The sequence below is a fragment of the Barbatula barbatula genome (genome assembly GCF_947034865.1).
Source record: "Barbatula barbatula genome assembly, chromosome: 4".
Classification (NCBI taxonomy): Eukaryota; Metazoa; Chordata; class Actinopteri; order Cypriniformes; family Nemacheilidae; genus Barbatula; species Barbatula barbatula.
Window position 1 is genome coordinate 6,254,119 of NC_136768.1, and position 14,969 is coordinate 6,269,087.

At 40.2% G+C, this 14,969-nt stretch overlaps 1 protein-coding gene across 1 annotated transcript in view; it reads right to left on the bottom strand.

Annotated features, from left to right (window-relative positions):
- Nucleotides 1-9,687, bottom strand: part of LOC306893110 (plexin-B2-like) — a 77,121-nt gene extending 67,434 nt beyond the window's left edge. Inside the window, exon 1 of the mRNA XM_079454691.1 lies at nt 9,304-9,687. The gene's annotated coding sequence lies outside the window, so the exon portion shown is untranslated. The remainder of the gene's footprint in view (nt 1-9,303) is intronic.
- Between the last annotated feature and the right edge of the window lie 5,282 nt (nt 9,688-14,969).

Here is a 14,969-nt window from a genome sequence, read left to right on the forward strand (position 1 = left end):
AGTACCTTGTTAAGCCAGGGCGGAGCAGGTGAGATTGGATTCAGACTCCAAACACAAGGAATTACGTTATTGATCAAAAGACAGAAAGGTTATGAAAGAACCATGGGAGCTACGCATGTATCCAATCTCTGAAGAAAGTGTGTATAGGTCACAAGAGACCACAGGGTGTTCTGTATGGCAATACACACACACACAAATGATGTGGTTCTGTAATTGATTAAAATAGGATCAAGGCCAACTGGTGTTCTGACCCTCGCTAATAATTCCAGTTCTGTGTCTGGACTGCACAGCCATGCTCTTACAATAATCTTCTGTCACCCCATGAAGACACAAAGAGTCGAGTCTGTGGGAAACAGTGACCCACGCATTTATTACACAGGTAGGCTGATCGGGCCACGCTACAAACGAGAAGCGATTGCGGGTACACACACTTCATGTTGACAGGAGCCCGCTGGAGCGCTTATCTCAGAGGAATGCGCGCTGGCCGCCGCCTGATAAGAGTCCATGTTCCAGAGGTCGTCCAAGTGCTCAGGCAACGGCCGGGCGGAAAGGGGGGGCTGAGGGGGATGGTGCCGCTAGGCAAACTGACTCTGTATCGCAGGTTTGTTTATGCATCCGTGAGTTTGCGAGCAATAGCCGAAGCCACATGGTTTTCACCTTTGCCGTTTGTTGTGTTGTCGCCCCCCTTAGCTGTTGGTGGTTTGTTTGACATCTGAAGGATGTCTATCCTGAAGGAGACTCTGGAGATGAGGGATGCTTTAGATCCTCTGGCCCTGTTCCTGGATCACGGTAACTACATCATCAAACACCTACGATGTTAGAAAATAAAACCAAAACCTGACAAAAGACATTGAGGCCTTTGTTGCCCAAATGTGGGCATGTTCTGCAAGGTACTTTTCGTTACTTGGACAAAGCAAATGAATATGACTAATTACATACATTAAACTGAGGAATTTACAATCTGCTGGGCTGTGCGAGGCCTACTCAGCAAAATGGCATGCTGAGACGAAAGAAAACAGAGGGTGAGAGAAACGTAGGACATTCCGACTAATGAACAGCTTTAGGCGAGAAACATCCTCTGACAAAGTATGCAAATCCAGACATGAACACTTGGCCGATGACTTGAAAGTGTGAGAATTATCCTATATACCTACTTAGGTACTTACTAAGTTTCTGTCATTGTTGGCGCACTATTGTTTAGATCCGAACTATGCATGCAGTGTGCTTTTTAAAAATTATTTCAAGGATCTTGAGAACCCCACAAGGGTGAGTAAATAATGAGAGAATATGTTTATTTGAAGAGAAAGCAAGGTTCCAAATCTGGAAAAATGTTATTTGTCTGCCTGAGCGAGAGAGAGCGAGAGAGAGCGTGAGTAAGGGCAGCCAAACCTTCTAAGCGTTTTGCTAATCACAAATGGTGTGGGGGATGACTTGACTGTACAGTGGAAAGGAAAACAGATATAGAAGGAAAACCGAAAGAAAACAGAATGGGATTCGTAAGCAATTTTTTCATTTATGTGAAATTGAGCTATGAGGTCAGTGCCAAGTCTTATAAACGCAAGCTTTGTAGTTAAAAAAAGAAAACTTCACAGCCCACAACTTTGCTCTGCTTTTGCTCAATGAGTTAGTCAATCAGAATTTCATATTCTTTCGTAAACGCAAGTGCGTGCCGGTTTGGCCTACATTAGATGGCCTCGCAATGTAGGAAAACCGGACATTTTCTACATGGTGAGGATACTGCAATCAATTGCAATTCAAACAGCTTAGTAAATATGTGTGGCATGTAAAGTGCAAAAAACAATAAATATTTTAAAAGCTTAAAAAAATGTTTGAGTATAGAAGTCCTCGTAATGACATAACGTGGGGGGATGACATGAGATCAGACCTCCTTTGACATTTGGTTCTGTTTAATAGCTGCAGACCAATGCAGTGGGCCACTTTGATGAACGCTGGGAATTCTGGGAAAGCTCTGTGGTCAGAGCTAGAATCGAGTAAAGAGAAAGGGAATGATAGATATAGAGAGAAGGAGAGGGGGAGAGAGAGGAAAAAAGAAAGGCATCCAGCCAGCATCAGACGGGCAGCGGGCCAGCACACAGGAAATTAAGCTCATGAGCTGAAACACAGACTTGGTCACATAAACACACACAGAACACATTCACTCAACAAAATTATGCTGCTTATATACGAGTAACTATACGTGAAATTGGTTAAATCTCCATTTTCATATTTCTCATCCTTTCACACACCGACACGCTCCAAATCTTTCCACTGTTTCTTGGAATCTGATAGCGTCTATGTGAGTTAAGACCGAAATTTTCCCACCCGGCTCAATGTCGAGCGGTTCTGTCAACTTGGGAAATGCCAGAGATGATTCAGAGCTTGATAGGGCAAAGATTGCAACAACAAACAAGTGTTTGCCTGGTCAAGCATCACTATTACTTCTCATATAGTTCAGACCAAACCCTTAAGTATTAAACTTCACGTAACTCACTTTGTGCCAGAGAAATTAATGATACCTCAAATCAAAAGGATTGTCCTTCTCAAAGAAGCAAGTCTTACAGTGAGATTTTCACAGAGAACAAGATGAAATGGTAACCAAAAACCTGCATAGAATTGCATTAAAGGAGGATTCAAACTGTTCCTGAGCCCAAGAAGAATATTAGAGGGCACAAAACTGTTTTGATCATTTTTCTTACCACAAGTTTGCATGCAGCCATTATGTTGTCACATTTGACCTGTGTGTAACCCATGCGAGGTGCACTAATGTGCCAAATTGAACACCGACTTATCACTTCTCCCAGTGCAGAGTCCAAGTAGTCCAGGTGTCTCCACAGGGAGCAAGGCGTGATTTAGTGGCTTTTGAATGCTACTGGGGCAAGCATAGGTCAATCAGTTAACAAGCCGTTTGCCTCGCAGGTAAGCAACCCCTTCTTCCCATCACATACGTTCAAACAAGGACATGTGCACTAACCCCAGCTTACAAACAACGAAGACTCCAAAAACTCTGAAATCAAGCATGCAAACAAGTGACTAATGCACTGAGAACTTTCAAAACGTCAGGATTCCAGGGAAAACTAAGTGAGAGTTTCCGTTCCTTCAGATATCAGTGATGAGATAATCTGAACCCATGACAACCCCACAAGCCTGCTGTGACTCCACCCCTCCACGCCTCATGATCTGACAGTGAGGTTTCAATGACCTTCATCTCCAGCTGTTATTCATGTCTCTTCCTTCCCCCACATTCACCAAGATAAACACACATTCAAGCATGGAAACAAACAAACATTGATTCAATCATACCGGACCCCCAGCACACTCATGGCTATTTGGTCACGCAATAGGATCAAATTTAAAACTTACAAAAACCCTTTCAATGTAGACAACACCATGCTTTGGGCTCTGCCATCTTTATAATTAATAATCCTGATCCTGGGAAAAAGGGGGGTGGAAATATCCGACAGCTCAGGGCTATTGGCAGAGCTCAGCAGGAGAAAATATTAGCAGTATTTTAAAGACGATAATTAAAATTAAAGCTCAGTATGCGGAAATTGGACTGTTTGAGGATTAGCAGCACCACCACTGATGCCCATGGAGGAATTAAATCACGCTGTGTCAATGTTATCGAGGAGCAATTCACCGCCACATATCACAAACACAAAGAGGCCACCGCCATGTGTTGGAAGCGGATTTTCTTTATGTAGACAAAAACAGAATGCATTCAAATGTATAGCAGGAAGAAGTATTCTCATTTTTAAAGGGTGCCATATGATCATACTAGGAAACTTTCACATTTAAAAAGATCAAGGAGTATCTAATACCAACTTTAACTATGTTAATTAAAGCAGGGCAGGGTTTTGAAATATATCACAAGCAATTCGGCAGTTTCATTTTCTCTTTTCATTGATCCGGAGGGTGCCCAACTTGGACAATAACAAAATATGAAAAACATCATTTTTGGCTGCATGTCAATGCTGTAACCATAATGTTTCTTCTTCCTCAAAGCTGCAATACATAACTTCTCTCTCTATATCTTCATTTCTGTTTGAAACATAAAAGTGCAGGTTCAAACTCTGATTTGTGATGTAACCAATTGTGTATATATTACCCAAAAAAAATAGTTCCAGAGTGCAGCTTTTAAGTAACAAACACCCCGTATATTTGTCATTTTTACTTCATACATCAAATTAAGTTACTATGACTTTGTGTAGTAAACAAAATCAAAACTTGAGTATTAGCATAAAATGTTGTACTTTGGCATCTTTAAGCATCAAGCTTGTAATGTCAAATAAAACCGTTAATCTATCAACCCGTCGCCTTTCTAAAGCATAATTATGTCCCACATATTAAAACTGATTTAACTTGAGCTGGCATGATGCAAATTAACACACAATATCCATCAAATCATACAGAAATGTTCTTTAAATCGAGTTTATCAAACATGAAAGGCAACGGTTTACAAAGAAGCCAGAAATCCATGAATCAGCCATATGCCAATTCACACGGACGAAAGAACAGCAGATAAGTACAAATATTTGTGAGTGTATTCAGATTTAGACGTAAAATAAGACTCAATCGGAAGTTTATTATAAATCGCCCATGCGGCTGAGACACTTGAGTTCGGCTTATCTACTCACAATGTTATGAAAGCACATTATCAATGAAATCTGATAGAGCTAAATGCAGAAACGAAGCGTCTGCTTTGAAGTTTTGCAAATGAAAAGCACTTGACTGACATTAGGGCAGAGCTGAATAATTTCCACCTTTCTCTCGCTCTGTCTCCTGGCAGGCAGTGAGTAGAACATGTCCATGTGTTTTTGGTTCCCTGAATAAAAAGCTAGCTGGAAGGGAGAGCTCTGTTGGAAGTTCTTAAAGACGGCAAGAGTTTCATTCCAGGGGTCTCCAAAACAATCAGAGTATAGACTGAATACAGAGCCCCCTTTCCACACACAACACAACCAAGTGCGAGTCTTTAAGGACAAGCACCTTGTTCAATAACTGCTCAGTAAATGGACTTTTGTTGGAATTGTGTAACGTTGTAAAACCCGGGTCAAAGTCCTCGTGTTTCAAGCTGAAAGAGATTTGGCGTTCACAGAGCGAAACCTGACCCCGGCGAGCTCGCGGACAATGCCGGATTCAGAGCAAAGACGCCGGTCATTCTCGTCTGAACAAACAATGAAGCTAATGGTGATCATGATTGCATTAAAAATGTCTTTTGGAGGTACAGATTTGCTCGGGGATCATTGCGGCGGGGACAAAGTGAGTTAAATACACATTCTAGGGCAACGAAGGTGGTGAATAGATGAATAAATGAAGCAATCAATCATCTAAATTGCCACTTCAGTATATTATGAGCTTTTGTCTGGCATTAAGTATGAAGAAAGGGAGACACAGGCAAAGGTGACAGGTTGCGGTGTTTGTGGGGGGTTCAGTATGTGTGGTGAGACACAGTAGGACGTTTTTTGGGGGGGGGCAGAGCGGGTGTCTCCAAGCTTACAAACAGCTTTACAGCTGTCAGAATAAGTGCAATCTCACCTTCGTCTTCACTGTCACCACATACTCAACCTCAGACACCACCCACATGTTGCCCACACATCATGTCTGACAAAAACCTGCAGACCTGCCACGCAAGGACACTTTGTGCATCTGGTGACAGGTTCCTAAACAAACCGTCTGATTGGACAAAAGTCTCCCGTGATAACCCACTTAGGCACACTAGAGACATTATCGCGGAAATACAATTTATCACTTTGCTTGATGCTGACACCGAGAACTAATTAAAAAGATTGACTAATTTTAGACAGAAAGCCTAACACTAATCCAGCCCCCATTCTCACGCACTATAAAACCACACGCACAGCCAATGACAAGTCACTTTACATAGGATGAAGCGCTATCATTTAGATCCCATTTGTCAGAAACTTTGCAAACCAAACAGAGATGTTTTGAAGATCCTAAAAAGAATCCTCTTCAGTTCTGGTCCAAGATAAAATAAATCATTGTAGGATGTTAAAGTAACCTTACTTCTATATGCTCACTTTTATTTTAGCCAAGTCTCTGAAGACATTAGCTATAGTGATCTCCAATGATCGCTCTTTAATTGTTTTTCTCGGAGCAGTGGCAGTATAAAGTTTATTTCTAAGTCTAGTAATCGACCAATATTTGGCCATTTTTTATATCACTGTCTGGCATCTGCCAATAGTGCTTCCCACTTGGCCAATTAAAACAGACATGGTCAGTTCCAACTCTATCGACAGCCAATAAGCTTTACAACTTTAAAAGACGGACACAAATTCCCACGATCCCAAACTATATCACTGATTATAAAGTTCAGCCACGTTAGGCCGTCTGAAATAAGCAAGACCTTTTTCCCCTAATAACTCACATGAAGGCCAACAAAAGCGTTTAAATCCGCCTGCTTACAACCCCACAGGACACAAGCCTACATTGAAACAAGTCTCGACACGTCTCAATCTCTCTCGTTTCCTCTCCACCCTCTTCCTCATAATTAAATATGATAAATAAAAGCCACATTATGAATAAGATGAAGCTGATTGGAAGGGAAAACCGAGGTTGAACAAACGCATTGTGGTGAAGTGGCGGCTGTAGACATTGGCCTTTGTACGGCATTTTCATTATTCTCAACTCAATCTACCAGTGCAGATCCATTAGCTTGACACAGGCCTAAATTAGAGCCCACAAAAATCCATTAACGTCATCATATATGAAGTGCCTTTCTCAGGCTGTCAAGATGCTTTCTTCAATTCCTGTAGCTGACATTGAAGGGCAACCTGCTGTGAAACAAGCGGGCCAAAACAGACCTTTAGAGAGATGTCCTGTTCTGAGATCGGTTACATGTTTGAACAACATATTTAAGCATAATTGTATTTTTAGGGATGAGAAAACTACATAAAGAGTGATGACAATATCAAATAGTCACACTTTTAGGTGAAAGTGAATATGAAGAAAAACCTCCAAGAAATATGAAAAATCAACAGTATGAAATAATAAATAAAGAAATATTTTTAAAACTTCTACTTTTTTACTTCACAGGTCACACACAAAGCCAACGGCAAATGCTTCAATTCCAAACAGTAGCACAATACATGACTTAAGTTATGTGACCCATACCTACATTTTTCTCATGTCTGTGCAAAGCAATGGCTGTAGGACAAACGATGTTACGCAGAATCAGTCATTGCGATTAGCTCAGGGCGTCCGGCTAACTGAGAACATCCAGATCACAGATGGGTTTCAGGAGGAGGCCCAGCAAAGCAAAGACAATTTGAACGAAAGCACAGAGACCACAGTGCACATACTCATTTAGCAAGACTCTTCTTAAAATACTTGATATCACAACAACTGATACAAGCCTGTGTCTAAAGCCCATACATTTGGCTTTCTTGTGATTACCACTACCCTCAAATCAACCCTGACAGACAAGCCAGTCAAATGTACAAAATACAGAACAAATACATACATGTCATGTACACACACAAAGTCCTTAGGAACTGTATGAAAGAGGCCACTGTGGGCATGATTCTAAGAAAGAAACACAAACAAACCCGGTCATTGCTCATAAGTGATGAAGAATGGACGAAGTGCTTTCGCTCTCTGCTCTCTGTTTTTGACCAATGAACTTTGACCTTGAGGGGGCTGCAGCACTTCCTGCTCTGAATCACTCAAGAAACTGGATAATTCACATTCCAACCTAATCCAAACAAGCGTTTGTGCCATTTGTCGTACACTTTACAATACAACTAAAATAAATAACAATTCGTTGCATTTCAAGAGTAATTTAGAAATGAAAATATGCGTTTATGTAAATGTGACAACCTAAAACAAACTGGCATCACAAACAATGCATTCATGCAAGACAACTGAGAATCGACCAATTTATATTGAATGTTGTGGTTGGCATTTCGGTTGGGGCTTAAGGTTTGGTGAAAGGATTTTATTTAAAGCTACGAGGTTTATGGGTTGGGATTAAGCATACAGCGTAGAGGATATTTCCCAGTAACACTGTGTTAATACAACCACTGGCCAAAATTTGCCCCATGTGGTTTTCCAAAGTTCGTCTAGAGCAACAACCGTCAAGGTGAGCTTCACAAGTTCAAGCATATTTTCATGACCGCCAGTTTCACTCCCATAATTTAAGCACCAATTGAGATGGGGAATTCTCAATGCGTTTCTTTAACTCGTCTACGAACATTAAAAGTGATCATAGACATTTATGTCGTGTTGCCACTTCCAGCAAAGAACTTCCATTCATACAAACAGCAATGCAGCCATCTAATTACAAGGCATGGGGAAATTTGATTATCTCATTACAGTTGACTTTATTACTTGTGCAATGCGAGAGCTCGGTGTAATTGAAAAAATAAACAACCCAGGAGAAAAAGAAACGGAGGTAACCCAAACGTGTGTTGAAAATGAGTTTGAATGATAATGACATGGAGAGATATGGCTGTGGTTTTCTGCTTGGAAGACTTCAAGTAGAGTCTATGAGCTGCAAAAACACGGTTCACAGCCAATCAAACGCAACACTTAATGTTCAAAAATTATGTTTTACATGCCCAACAAGGTGTCATGGTACCAGCTGAAAGCTCTGAAAACGCATTTCACCGATAATATATGCAGCACCACAGTTGAAGGTCTTTAAGTTAAAACGGCAAACACTGAACGCACTTTCTTAAAATGCTTTCTTAAGTAAAACTCGAAAAGCTCGTATCTCAAAGGCCTCAGACGACTGAAGGCACATTTATGTTGCATTGATACAGAATTGATCGGCGTGATACATTATCGCCATCGCGTCTCTCCGCATTCTTTCACAATCTTCGCGATCTCTGCGCGTGACTCGTGTTGTTTTGAAACACATTAACATTAATAACAGTCCCGACAACACGGCAAACGACGAGTCGCTCGCAAACACGTAACTTTTTGACGCAATGTGTTTGTAACATCTTTACCATTACGAAGATTAACCTTTTTAACTATAGTAACGCTGTCACTTGTTTAACAATTATATTTGTCGTAGTTTGTTAAAATGCGGCAGTTTAAACGTTAACTTGTCCGCCCAAAACATGGTTAAAACACTTATTTTATTTACCATCACGGTTTGGAAGCAAAGGCTACAAGGGTTGAGCTGCTTTATTCCTTCAATCTGCTCAGAACGTTCACTCAAAAACGTGGAAAAAACAAGGAAATAATAAGATCAAACACTGTTGAAACGTTTACAAACATGCGCGATTGAGAACCTAAACATCTTAGTTGAAACAAACCGAAAGTTAAACAAGAGTAACTCACCTTCAGAGGAAAACTCGCGGTGCCTGATCAAGATCCCTCTTCGTAAACTGCGAGATCAAAATCCCACGAGACCGATCGCGATAAAAGCTTTACATTGTTCGTCTTCCGAACCGACCGTTTGAACTCGTAGAAAACGCGGTATTCCTTGCATAAAGCCGGGCAGGCAGTGCACTTTGTTTGGGGAAATCCTTAGAAGTAAAGGGCGATGCTGGGAATCTGGCGTCGAAAACAATTCCTCGGTTCTCCACGCCCTGTGGGTTGAGCTACAGATGAGCTGCCAGGTGTGAGTGAGGTGTGAGTGTTCGCGGTTACCTGTGGGAGTTTTGCGAACAGTGGCGTGACGTCCCCCCGAATGATATATGTGGACACGGACGGGATTCTTCTGGACCTGCTCTCGTTTCTTTCTTTCTTTTTCTCTCTCTCTCTCTCTCTCTCTCTCTCTCTCTCTCTCTCTCTCTCTCTCTCTCTCTCTCTCTCTCTCTCGAAAAGTGCATAGTAGATCGCTCCTAGCGTCAGTCTTATCAAAAAGTTCCCTTACGAAAAAATCTATTAAATATATTTAATGTTTATAACGGGAACTGTGATTGTTTTATTGGAAACAATTGGGGTCTCTGGTAATATGCACATTTATATTGGTGGAGTGGATTATATCATACTGGAGAAAGGATTTTGTAATGGTTTTAATGGTAAACCGATGATGGCCCATAATGGACGTTGTAATAAAATCTTAAGAATTTCAATTGGGTTTTTTTTCTTGCAGAATTCCCAAAGTGAAAAAATGATTTAGAAATAATTTGCTCTAACCTTGCCTCAAACTCTGCTGAGGACTCCCTTGGGCCCCCTGCTGCCATGCCTGAGCTGGAATATAAGAATGATCTTTTCCAGGCCCATTTACAGTAAATCTGAGATTAGCGGTAATCTGGCTCAAACTGGGACTAAAATTAAGGCTGGACCACTGTAAATCGTGATCACAGGATTGGTTTTGAGGATTGAGGCATAAATATTGTGACCATCTCTTACATTGGCACACATTTTTATTCTGGGTTCTAGCTCTGCCCTGTTGCGTTTGGGTTGTATGTGGGTACAAAAAAATTATAATAAAATAAAAGGTGCTCAAAAAGACAGTTTAAAATGTAATCTTGGCTTTTTAAGGTTCCTGTAGCTCACTTTGCATCGCACTATGCTAGCAACTGCAAGGTGTTCGGTTCATTAAACACATATAAGTACAGGTTTACCCTGGATAAATTATAAACTGCTTTGAATAAAAACATTTGGCAAATGTGCTTTAAAGGACCATCTTGATTTAAGCAAATACAATTTGAATGTTTTAATCCGACAAGATTTAAGATATTAACAGATTGGCCTTCATAATCCCACCAAATTCTTCAGTCATCCTTAAGTATGCAGGGTCATTGAAGTAAGCATTCTGTCTTTGAGGACATCACTGGTAACATGAGCAACATCATTAATGCAGCGTCCCTTTAAAATGTTGTGTGTTACTGCTGTGAAAGTGTACTTGCACATGTGTTTATATTGCAGTTGGGCAGAGTGTCAAAGCTGAATGATTTGAATAATTCATGACTATGGAAATGAGTCTGTCTGAAGGAAAAGAGTGCGGTCCTTTGCCCTAAGGCCTGTAGGGACAGAGATGCTTTCATTTTTCTTCATTTATTCTCCTCTTTCTCTCTTTTAATTCCCTCCTTCTCTCTACCCCCTTAAACGATTCTTTAGGATTTTTAGAGTGTAAAATGTGACAGTGTTGAGCAAAACACAAGAAATATAACAGGAGCATTGATGGAGAGACACAGCTAAAAATGGGGAAGATCAAAATGAGAGCAAGAGAATAATGATAGCTGTCAGGCAGAGTACGGTGGCTTTGTGCCCGAGCCTGAACACTCAGAGCCTGCTGTCATCTCCAACCATTGTTCCATTTTCTCTCAAATAGCCCCATACTTCTGTTTCTCTGTGAAACTGTCACGCTCTGTCTCTTGCACTAAATGATAAGAAATTGACGATTGAATCATCAGAAGAATCATAAACACGAAAGAATATGCCATTTTATACTTCAACAGTCACGTTTTGAGCTGTATTGATTAGAAGGATAGATATTGATCGTGGCTGCAGTGACAGCGACAGGTTCATAACTGTGGATGACAGTGCAAGCTTGGTGTACAAATTGTTTCGTAATTGAAACATGAGAAGTTGGACATTAAAAAAATCTCAAGCAAAACACATTTTGGTTTAATATAAGAAATATAACAACTTTCATTCTCATTGTCGTGACGCCCTCTACTGTTTGAAGCCTTTATAGCAGTTTACATTGCATGGTCAATAATGTATGTGTGATGGCTTTTGGTCTTGCTTATGTTTTGGTTATGGTTATACAGACTGCGTGTGTGAAAGCCCTCAAGAGTTGCAATGTGCCTGCCTTCTCAAGCCATACATCACTCTGTATACCACCATAACCAGTACACCCCTAAACTATCATTAACCAACGATTAACATGTTTATGAGTTCATGTAATATATAATTTCACAGCATTTGTGCAAGAAACAGCTGTTACTAGTACTTGACTGTGAGCTCTGTGAAAACAAAATCAAATCAACTGAATTTGGCCCGCAGCCTTTAGAATAAATGCAAACGCAGATAGGCAGAAACAGTACCTCTTCGGATTGGTGGAAAAAAGACAATATGCTGTGAGACATCTGACAGAAGGCACTGTTGAGCGGGAGGGGAGATAAACATGAACAAAAGTGAGAGAGAAAAGGAGTTATTTTTAGCGTGTGCAATGATTAGATTTGCTTCCAGAGCCAAGCCGGTTTGGGTAGCTGTCAATATGAGTTATTGCATAGGCCCTGCTCTAATCAAAATGGTATGCATGTGCTTGTGTGAATGACATGTGCGTGTATGTGAGGAGGTGATCTGGCCATGTGTCAGTGCGCATGGTCGGGTTTGTGTGTTTGTTTGTGTATGAAGCATCAATTGAGCATCAAGTTCTATTACTTTATGTCTGATGGGAGATGTTGGATGGTCTCTCTCTGCCGTGCCAGTTTGGTCCGGTGCCACTAATGAGCCATCTGGTGCCCTCTTCATCAATCCCACAAGTCCTGGGACTATTACCCAGAGTTCTGCACCCCGTGCTCAGCCAAAAAACCAGCCTCTGTGGGGAGCACAATCAAGATGGAAGGCTAGGATTGTTCACCATAAAAATATCTAAGCACTAAGCATCCTTGCAGACTCAAGGATTTGGTCACAGAGAGCCTCGAACAGCTTATGCAAAGGGAAGATGATTTATGTCTAAAATTATGAAGAATAAACAATTTGCCAATGTAATCAATTAATAAATAAATATTATCTGCATTGTACAAATAATACACATCAAGGTAGTCATTTACTCTTCACTTTACTTGGCAACTTGAGGGGTGAAATGCCCAACTCTCATCATAAGCTTGATTGGAGAACTGATAAAAGATGAGAGAACGCTAATGAAGTCACTAATGAAGTCACTAATGAAGACTGAGAGAAGCTCTTTGAAGGAAGAGATTGTTTCAGAGTGTCCAATGGTTGATCAGATTCCCAGACTATTCCCAAAACATTGTAAATGTACTCGACACACCCCCATGCAGGCTTTCAATCAATTTGCTTTGATTGATAAATTGCCTTGAGTGTTGTTCCACACATGCCAAACAACGTTAGTTTGTTATAATGATTAAAACCAGATTTTTTAATCTGTTACATCAGTATGATCATATCAGATTCATACATTTCTCTATTTTTACAGCTGGTTGGCATCCAATAATAAGCTTTACAGACCGGAAAGCTGCAATAGGAAGTTCTGAAATTCTTATTGGGCCACCATAACGATAACCTTCAAACGTTGAAAATAACAAATTTTTAATAATGGAGATGTGCAGCTGTTCCCAGGATAACAAATGGCTTTCGCTATGGAACACTGAATAACTAGATAACAAGAACTTTGATTTTTGTGCGTTGACGAAAAATGAGCTAATAATGTATTTTATAAAACTCCCTTGAGTCCTTTTGGAATGACTGCTCAAAGCTGCAGTCATGAATCAACTTTTTAAACAAGAATTAATCAATCCTCGATTCAACGAAGATCATCTTTTGTTTGTATTGTTTTTAGCAAAAGTTCATTGTTTGGGCCTTAAATAAACCACAACGCTAAATGCTGTTTTAAACCACTAGATGGCAGCATATAATCATTTCTTAAACGCCAGGACTGTTTCTATTAAGTAATACGTGTTTCTTTAATTTGAATGATTTTTAACAGGGTAGTTTTAAATGATCAACTCTATTACCATGATTTTGCTAAGTAAAAACTAATAGTCGAAAAGTAAATATTTGTATTAGTCTGAAACGTTAAACCTTTTCATCTTTATTGTACTATTTGCCTGTCTCTAAATGATTAAAACAACCTCATAACAAATACATATCTATTCTTGGAAACTTTTTTAAATCAAACCTAAGGCACTGGTTTCATATAGAAGTGTATATCGATTCTCTACTCTTTTCTTCTGCGGTTTCTCCTCTCTAACACATCATTCTTGCACACATTTATCACATATAAAGTGTCATTAAGGTGCCATGCTGTTTGAGTGTAGTGAACTATAACATTGTCTGCTTCTGTTTACGGTATAGGTCTGTTTTAGTGAAAGCACCTTACGCTAATATACAGTGACAGTTTACACAGAGAGAGTAGGAGAGAGGGACTGTTTATTTAATGAAGGCATACATGGTCCATGTTCCCACGCTATCATTTGTTATTCCTCTGCCTCCCTCTCTCTGTATTTACATTGATAATTGACTTTTAAAAATACTCAAGATGCTTTGGGATGTACATAAGACAGAGGTCTGATTTCTTTCTGTGAACCCCATGCCACCACAACCACATATACAACACTGAATATAATCCAATACTATAAAAGAATTTTCTTACATATTAAAAGACATCATCATTTTGTTTTTGTTTGGTTGAGAATGAAAAGATAAGGCTTAATTTCCTATTCTGGGTGACCCTGTCAAACAAAGGTCTCCATCATCTATTTTGGATCTACGTCAGAACTGAAGTTCTTTGTCTCTCCATCAACTAACATTTCTCCCTTTAAACATATTCATAAACATATTTTCACACCAGTGTAAATACTAATTGTATTTTTTGAATTTTTTACATTGTTACTTAGCATACAGTTGTGAAATATGTGTGTACACAACCACTCAATGTTTAGAGAACAACAACAAAATCACAGACGTAACGCAAGAAAAAAGGAGTAATGAGATTGAGATCTGTTGAGAGCCACAGATTTTTAGAGTGTCTCTGAACGTGTGATGTCTCTCATTTGATGACGCACGCCCCAAGCATACGTGTGGAAATCGTCGATTCTCAGCTTACAGTTATGGGAAACTGCAACTTTCTCAAAGAGGTTGTGTTTGACCCCCTGACCTCCAGAATCATTCAGCCTCGACTACATCCTTCTGTCCCCAGCCACGACAACCCGTCCCAGGCTCTGGGTGTCACCACAGGGCCTTTGATGGCTCACACATGGGCTGCTTCCTGTGCTACTTCCTGTTGTTAGGGATGGGGCTGAGTTAGGGCTGCCCCCTTCTGGGCTTAAGGGAGACACACACACACACACACACACACACAC